Source organism: Marmota monax, unplaced genomic scaffold (assembly GCF_021218885.2).
Source record: "Marmota monax isolate L192 unplaced genomic scaffold, Marmota_monax_Labrador192_F-V1.1 WCK01_AAM20220418_F8-fsc00137, whole genome shotgun sequence".
NCBI classification, from domain to species: domain Eukaryota; kingdom Metazoa; phylum Chordata; class Mammalia; order Rodentia; family Sciuridae; genus Marmota; species Marmota monax.
In genome coordinates this window covers 906,637-914,342 of record NW_026692854.1, presented here as the reverse complement: position 1 = coordinate 914,342, position 7,706 = coordinate 906,637, and positions in this window count along the sequence as shown.

Sequence of the window (7,706 nt, the reverse complement as noted above, 5' to 3'; positions counted from 1 at the left end):
AGCTTGAGTGGATAAAAACTCCACAGGTGGGTCTAATGTTCAGTCTGGGGTTGAGAAATACTGAGGTACAGAGGAGAAAGGGTAGTTATTCAAATTCAAGTCCAAGTTCATAGACTCTGTTAATCAGCTTTTCATCCCTGTGACCAAAATACCTGACACAAACAACTCAAAGGAGGAAAGATTTATTTTGGTTCAGTTCCAGAGGTCTCAGTCCGTGGTCAGCTGACTACATTTCTTTGGGCCCAAGTTGAGAAGGCAGTATTCTGGCTGAAGGGCATGATGGAGGAAAGCTGTTCTTGGAGGCCAGGAAGGGAGGAGAGGGGTATGTGTGTGAGGGAAAACCAAGGACAAGATACCGTCTTCAAGACCACACCCCCAGTAACCGACTTCCTCCAATCATGCCCCACCTGCCCTGCCTCCCAGTAGCTTTCAGGGAATTCATCCACCCATGAGATCATAGCCCTCAGGATCTAATCACTTCCCCAAATCCCCACCTCTGAACGTTGTTATAAGGAAACCAAGACTTCAAAATATCAGTTTTGGGGTAGCATGCAAAGAAATCCACATGCCTGTAATCCCAGCGTTACCGCTGTTGGCCGGTGACGAGTCCTTGCTTCCCCAATGTTGAAGAATAACACCAGAGAAGCACGCCGAGGCAAGGTCAGAGTAGAAATTAGAAGTTTATTAAAGGACAGCAGAAAAGACTTCTCCCGGAGGAAGAAGGGGACCCAAGAGATGGAATCCATTGAAGGGCGAATGTATTCCACTTTTTATAGTTTTCAGTGATGGAATGTAGGTGGGAAGGCCAGAAGAGTTGGGACACAGGTGGGCCAAAGAAGTAATCTGGGCACTTCTGAGTCAGCATCTTCAAGTTTGCTGTTCATTAACATTTCTTTGGGATGGGCTATCTTCATGTTTGCTGGGGGGCTGTTCATTAACACTTTTGGGGGCTTTTTCCTAGACTTCATCAACATTCCAAGAGTTGCTCAACTTTTCCTGGAATTCATTCTCAACATGGCCTCCATTTTAGATCTCACTCAACATTAGACCCGATTTACCTAACTACACTGACTACCTAACTTTAAATCTGGCTTCACCAGTGCCTCTGGAGACTGAGGCAGGAAGATCAAGAGTTCAAAGCCAGCCTCAGCAAAAGCAAGGTGCTAAGCTACTCAGTGAGACCCTGTCTCTAAAGAGAATACAAAACAGGGCTGGGGATGTGACTCAGCGGTCAAGTGCCCCTGAGTTCAATCCCTGGTACAAAAAAGAAAGGAAGGAAGGAAGGAAGGAAGGAAGGGAGGGAAGGAGGGAGGGAGGAAGAAAAAGAAACAAAGGGAACTTTCGGTAACAATTTTGTTTTGTTTGATAGTTTTTCTTCTTTGACTTGTGCTAGTTCTTGACAATCTGAACCCTCTGAGCACTGACCGACACTCTAATTGCATTGTGTCTGTAAATGTTCAGGTACCATTTCACACAGGAATTCACATCAAAATATTCACTTTAAAATTTCACAGTCAGAAAAGGAGGAAGATATTTTGGGATTCCCAAACCTATTATCTGGAAGTGCTGCAGGCATTTCTGTGAGAAAAACAACTGCTAACAACTGCAGTCTGGCGGTTTCCCCCCTCCCCCACTTCCTCTGGAAGAAAGAATAAGGTGTAATTTCCTAGGAGGGCTGCCCTTCTTCACATCTGCTGCTAACCTACAGCAGCTCTCCAGTCCTCAGACCCATAAGTTCATTGGAAATATTTAACAAGGGTAAAAGACATCCCATGAAGAACAACTCTGGGATCCACTCTAATACCCCCAAAAGCTGACCAGAGAGGCCAAGACATGACCCTGAAAGCTTTCTGAGAACAGGAATTGCACCTTGTTGCTCATTACGTTCAGCCCTAGGCAGAGAGAAGCCTTATAAGGTTAAGCGAATGTTTTAGTCAGCTTTGTGTTCCTGTGACCAAAAGACCTGACAAGAACAATTTAGAGGAGGAAAAACTTAAAAGTTTATTTTGGTTCATGGTTTCAGAGCGGTCGGTCCATGGTTGGCCAATTCCATAGCTCTGACTTGAGGTGAGGCAGAATATCATGGCCAAAGGGTGCAGAGGAGGAAAGAGCTCAAAATATAGCAACCAGGAAGCACAGAGCTCTGCTCACCAGGGACACTACATAAACCCCAAAGACACACCCCCAGTGACCTACTTCCTTCAGCCACACCCTAAAGAACAACTGCCTACAGCTATCTCCCAATTAATCTATATCAGTGGAATAATCCTCTTTCCACTCTGAACATTCTTGCACTGTCTCACACATGAGCTTTTGGGGGGACATCTCATATCTAGACCATAACAGTGAATAAAAATGTTAACTGCATGAATGAATAATATAAATGGAGTTTCATGAGATTTTTTTAAATTTTTTTTTTATTTATTATTATTAGTTGTTCAAAACATTACAAAGCTCTTGACATATCATATTTCATACATTTGATTCAAGTGGGTTATGAACTCCCATTTTTACCTCGTATACAGATTGCAGATTCACATCGGTTACACATCCACGTTTTTACATACAGCCATACTAGTGTGTGTTGTATTCTGCTGCCTTTCCAATCCTCTACTATCCCCCTCCCCTCCCCTCCCCTCCCCTCCCATCCCATCTTCTCTCTCTACCCCATCTACTGTAATTCATTTCTCTCTCTTGTTTTTTTTCCCTTTTCCCCTCACTTCCTCTTATATGTAATTTTGTATAACAATGAGGGTCTCCTTCCTTTACCATGCGATTTCCCTTCTCTCTCCCTTTCCCTCCCACCTCTTGTCCCTGTTTAATGGTGATCTTCTTCTCATGCTCTTCCTCCCTATTCTATTCTTAGTTGCTCTCCTTATATCAAAGATGACATTTGGCATTTATTTTTTAGGGATTGGCTAGCTTCACTTAGCATAATCTGCTCTAATGCCATCCATTTCCCTGCAAATTCCATGATTTTGTCGTTTTTTAGTGTAGAATAATACTCCATTGTATACAAATGCCACATTTTTTTTATCCATTCATCTATTGAAGGGCATCTAGGTTGGTTCCACAGTCTAGCTATTGTGAATTGTGCTGCTATGAATATCATTGTAGCAGTATCTCTGTAGTATGCTCTTTTAAGGTCTTCAAGGAATAGTCCGAGAAGGGCAATAGCTGGGTCAAATGGTGGTTCCATTCCCAGCTTTCCAAGGAATCTCCATACTGCTTTCCAAATTGGCCGCACCAATTTGCAGCCCCACCAGCAATGTACAAGTGTACCTTTTTCCCCACATCCTCGACAGCACTTGTTGTTTGACTTCATAATGGCTGCCAATCTTACTGGAGTGAGATGGTATCTTAGGGTGGTTTTGATTTGCATTTCTCTGACTGCTAGAGATGGTGAGCATTTTTTCATGTACTTGTTGATTGATTGTATGTCCTCCTCTGAGAAGTGTCTGTTCAGGTCCTTGGCCCATTTGTTGATTGGGTTATTTGTTATCTTATTGTTTAATTTTTTGAGTTCTTTGTATACTCTGGATATTAGGGCTCTATGAACATACATCTTATAAAAGAGAATTAGCACAGAGTAAGAAGTATAATAAAACAGCAAAACTAAGCTCACCTGCACAGATAAATGCCTGATATCAGATGTTTTCTTAAGGATAAGTTTTTACAGATCAAAGGATAGATATTGAACAAGGCCCTGGGCAAAAATGGGAGAGGATTTCATGAGAGGCTGGACCTCCAGGAGCCCCAGAGGAAATCCCGACTCACTTAAAATTTTTGGCCTGTGAACATGGCACCCCACTGTTCTCTGCTGTAGACTTAGGAATTTCAGAGGCAGTTCAGGGATCTGCCTTCCGGGTTACCAAGATCTTCTTTGCAAAATTCATAACTCAGAAGAAAGAGACTTATTTATGCAGAGAATAAGCTGAGCTTCTTTTTCTTTCTGTAGGAACTGAAACTATAGAATTCAAGGCGCAACCCAAGTTCCCAAGGGAGTGAAAACAGAGCCACTGAGTGGGGAAAACAGCAGGTTTCTCATTCTACCTGCTACCCAAATCCACTCCTCTTCTTCATTCCTTACCCGGTTAAAGACCCTATGATAAATGTTCAATAATCTAGAGCTGTGTTATGAAGTACGCTGAAACTTACAGACCGTTTTATGGTATTTCACTGTTTTAGTCAGCTTTTTTGCTGCTGTGACTATAGGATCTGATCAGCATGATTATAGAGGAGGAAGAGTTTATTTAAAGACTCACAATTTCAGAGGTCTTAGTCCATAGAAGGCCGGCTCCATTCCTCAGGGCTTCAGGTGAGGCTGAACATCATGGCACAAGAGGATGGCGAAGGGAAACAGCTCACAACACGGTGATCAGAAAGCAGAAAGGGAGTTCTCCACTTGCCAGATACAATATATATCCCAAAGCCATGCCTCAGTTCTCACCTCCTCCAGTCATACCCTACCACTTTTAATCCCTATCACTGGATTAAAACACTGATTGGGTTAGACTCTTACAACCCAATCATTTCTCCTTGGAACCTTCTTGCATTGTCTCACACATGAGCTTTTGGGGAATACCACACATCCAAACCATAACTGTCTCAATTTGTGGGTCAGAAATTCAGGATCCTTATAATTTCTCTTTCAAAAGACACTGCTGTGAAAAGAAAAAAATACACACTGGGAGAAAATATTTGCAAAGCATATATCTGATAAAGGATGTATATCTAAAGTATTTTTTAAAAACCCTCTCAAAACCAGATAATAAGAAAACAAATAATCCAATAAAATATGCAAGGGCTGGGGAGTAGCTCAGAGGTAGATCACTGACTGGCATGTGTGAGGCACTGCGTTCAATCCTCTGTACTGCCAAAAAAAAAAAACTGCAAAACATTTGAAAGACATCTTGCCAAAAAAGATAGAACAGCAAGTAAGTACATTAAAATACACTCAGTATAATTAAACATTAGGATAATGCTTGTCAAAAGCCAGATGATATACCACTACATAGTAATATGTAGTAAGTGAAAGCAGGTCAGTGGCTACTTGGCTGGCCCAAGTCGGTGAAGGAAGGAGGTGGTGGGAGGGATCACTAAGGGACCCAAGTTAATCTGGAAGGCAGTAAGTATGTTCACCATCTTGGTTGTGGTTATGGTTTCACAGGAATATACATACATCAGAACCTATCAAAGTACACACTTGTGAGGTTAAGTGAATGCTAATTATACTACAGTACAAGTTGTTGTTTAAAAAAGAATGGGGAGAGGGGACTCTTTGTTTTTCTCAAAGTCATCCCATCATGAAAATCACTGAACTATATAAACTGGCAGAGACATGGGTGTGAAAGATCTTGGAGTTGGATATGTTATTTTCCAAATTAGGAAATCGTAACTCAAACAGATTAGATGCCTTCCCCAAGGTCAACCCCAACTGTTGGCTTCGGGTCCAAGCTGCTATCTCTCCACTTTTCACTGCTCTATGGAAAAAGATGCTTCTTTTTACAATCACAAAGGGAACACATTCAAAGTGTTTCATGATCAATTAATCTGATTGGGGCTTTGATTTAAATATAACCTGCTATGGATCCCAATTGATGAAACACATATAAAAACTCTGATAGAAAAGCCACAGTCTTTCTGACCTAAAGAACCTAAGGCAAAAAATCCTGGAAAGGAGAGAGCTAGACAAGGAGAATACTAAATTCTGTTGATAAACTCTGTTCAAATCCCTGGCTGATCTCTGAAGCATGTACACATAAGACAGTCAAACAAAGGATCAAAGAATTAAAGCAATTTTAGAGTTGCTGTCCAAGATGCAAAGTTTGCAGGTTAAGTTCATCCATTTAATTGCCTGCTGAAACAATAAAATCAATGTTCTTCAAAAGGATACAGCAGAATTCAGAGACTCTGTGACCTAAAGTTCACTGTGTCCACGATATAGTCCAAAATTACTAGACTAGGAAAATGTGACTCATTCTCAAGAAAAAAATATAATCAACAGAGACTGACTCCAATGTGAACTAAATGTTAGACCTAGTAGTTAGGATTTAAAGAACAGATATGATAATTGTGTTAAATGATATAAAGAGTCATATAACACAAATTTGGCCTGCATAAGTATGCTGAGAATTAAATTCTGATATTCCCTCACACAGTAGGGTGACTATAAATGATAATAATGTATATTTCAAAAAAGCTAGAAAAAAAAAGATTTGGAATGTTTTCACCAAAGAGTAATGATAAGTATTTTAGGAGATATATATGCTTACCTTGTGATTCCAACATTATATGATATACATATATATATATATATATATATATATATATATATTATATATATATATATATTAAATATATATATATATTAATCACACAGTACCCCATAAATATGTGCATTGATTAAAAAAAAATTTAAAGAAGAGATAACCCCTTATCTTCTTACTGCAAAATGGACCTCCCTGAGAAGAAACAGGGATGATGAAGCTTCCCCCAGCCAGAAGAAGAGACGTAAGCACATAAAGATGATCTTGTCAGCATTTGAATTCTGGTTCCAGGCGTCCCTAGGTCCAGCTGTGCTCCTTGGTTACATGAGTCAACAAATCCACATGGTTTTGTTTAATTAAATTTAAATTATAATTTTTATATCCCAAACCTAAATTTCTTGTAAAATATAATTTCATAGAGCAACAGAAGGATTAAAAGAAGAAGTCCCAATGTCAAAATAAGTAGGGTCAGAAGGCTTTCGGGGCAAAGGGTAGCTCAAGAGAGATGAAGGGGCTTGCTCAGCACATGCACGTAACCTAGTCTTTCCATTTTCACTTCACTTGAGCTAGAACATTGAGAAAGGTAGGCGGAGAGCAGCAGTAAGAACAGAGAAATCTTTGTAGAGGGTTGCCATGGGGACCATTCACTCATTCATGATCAAAGATTTCCCATGATCAAAGGAGTATATGATTTGCTAAGGATACAGCAATGAGCGATATAGACAGTGCCTGTCCTCATGAAGATTCTATGTTGAATCACTTTCTTAAGGAACACTATACCCTGCAGCACATCTGGAGAAGGCAGCTGTTAATTTTAGGCATAAAAATTCTCAAACTCTCTATGGCATATGATCAACAGAATCAAGGCAGATATGAGGTAAGAAGTTACTGGTTAAATGCCACAAAGAAGATTCCTAGAAAAATAAGCCATCAAACAGCCACAGGAGCATATTGAGTCTCATAACACTTTAAGATAAGGGGAAAGAGATAAGCCCCAATGAATAAGGAAAAAAAAATGCTTTGACTATCCTTTCTAGCAAAATGGGAAAGAAGGTTGGGCTACGGATGGACACACAATATCCTTAGTGCCAGTTGAAGAAACTGACGCACTGCTGAGCTCAAGGTCACAGAGAATCACATAATCAGAACTGAGAAGTCTGAAAGAATCTGTAACGGTGTGAAGAGCCTTTTCTTTTCCATGGGATAGTTACACAAACTGCCTCTCACAGCTAAATCAAGCAATTCTGTGGCCTCATTTTACAAGTGAATGAGATCTCACGGCCATCTCATGGTGTCAGCTGTCATCCAGGCCATCCCCTTCTGCCTGGCAGCCTGGGAAATGAGGTGCAGAACAATATATTCAGCTTTCTCCAATGAGCACTGGCTCGCGGGCCCATCAGTCAGTTCTGCTGTACTGCAAAGCGTTCCTGGAGGGGT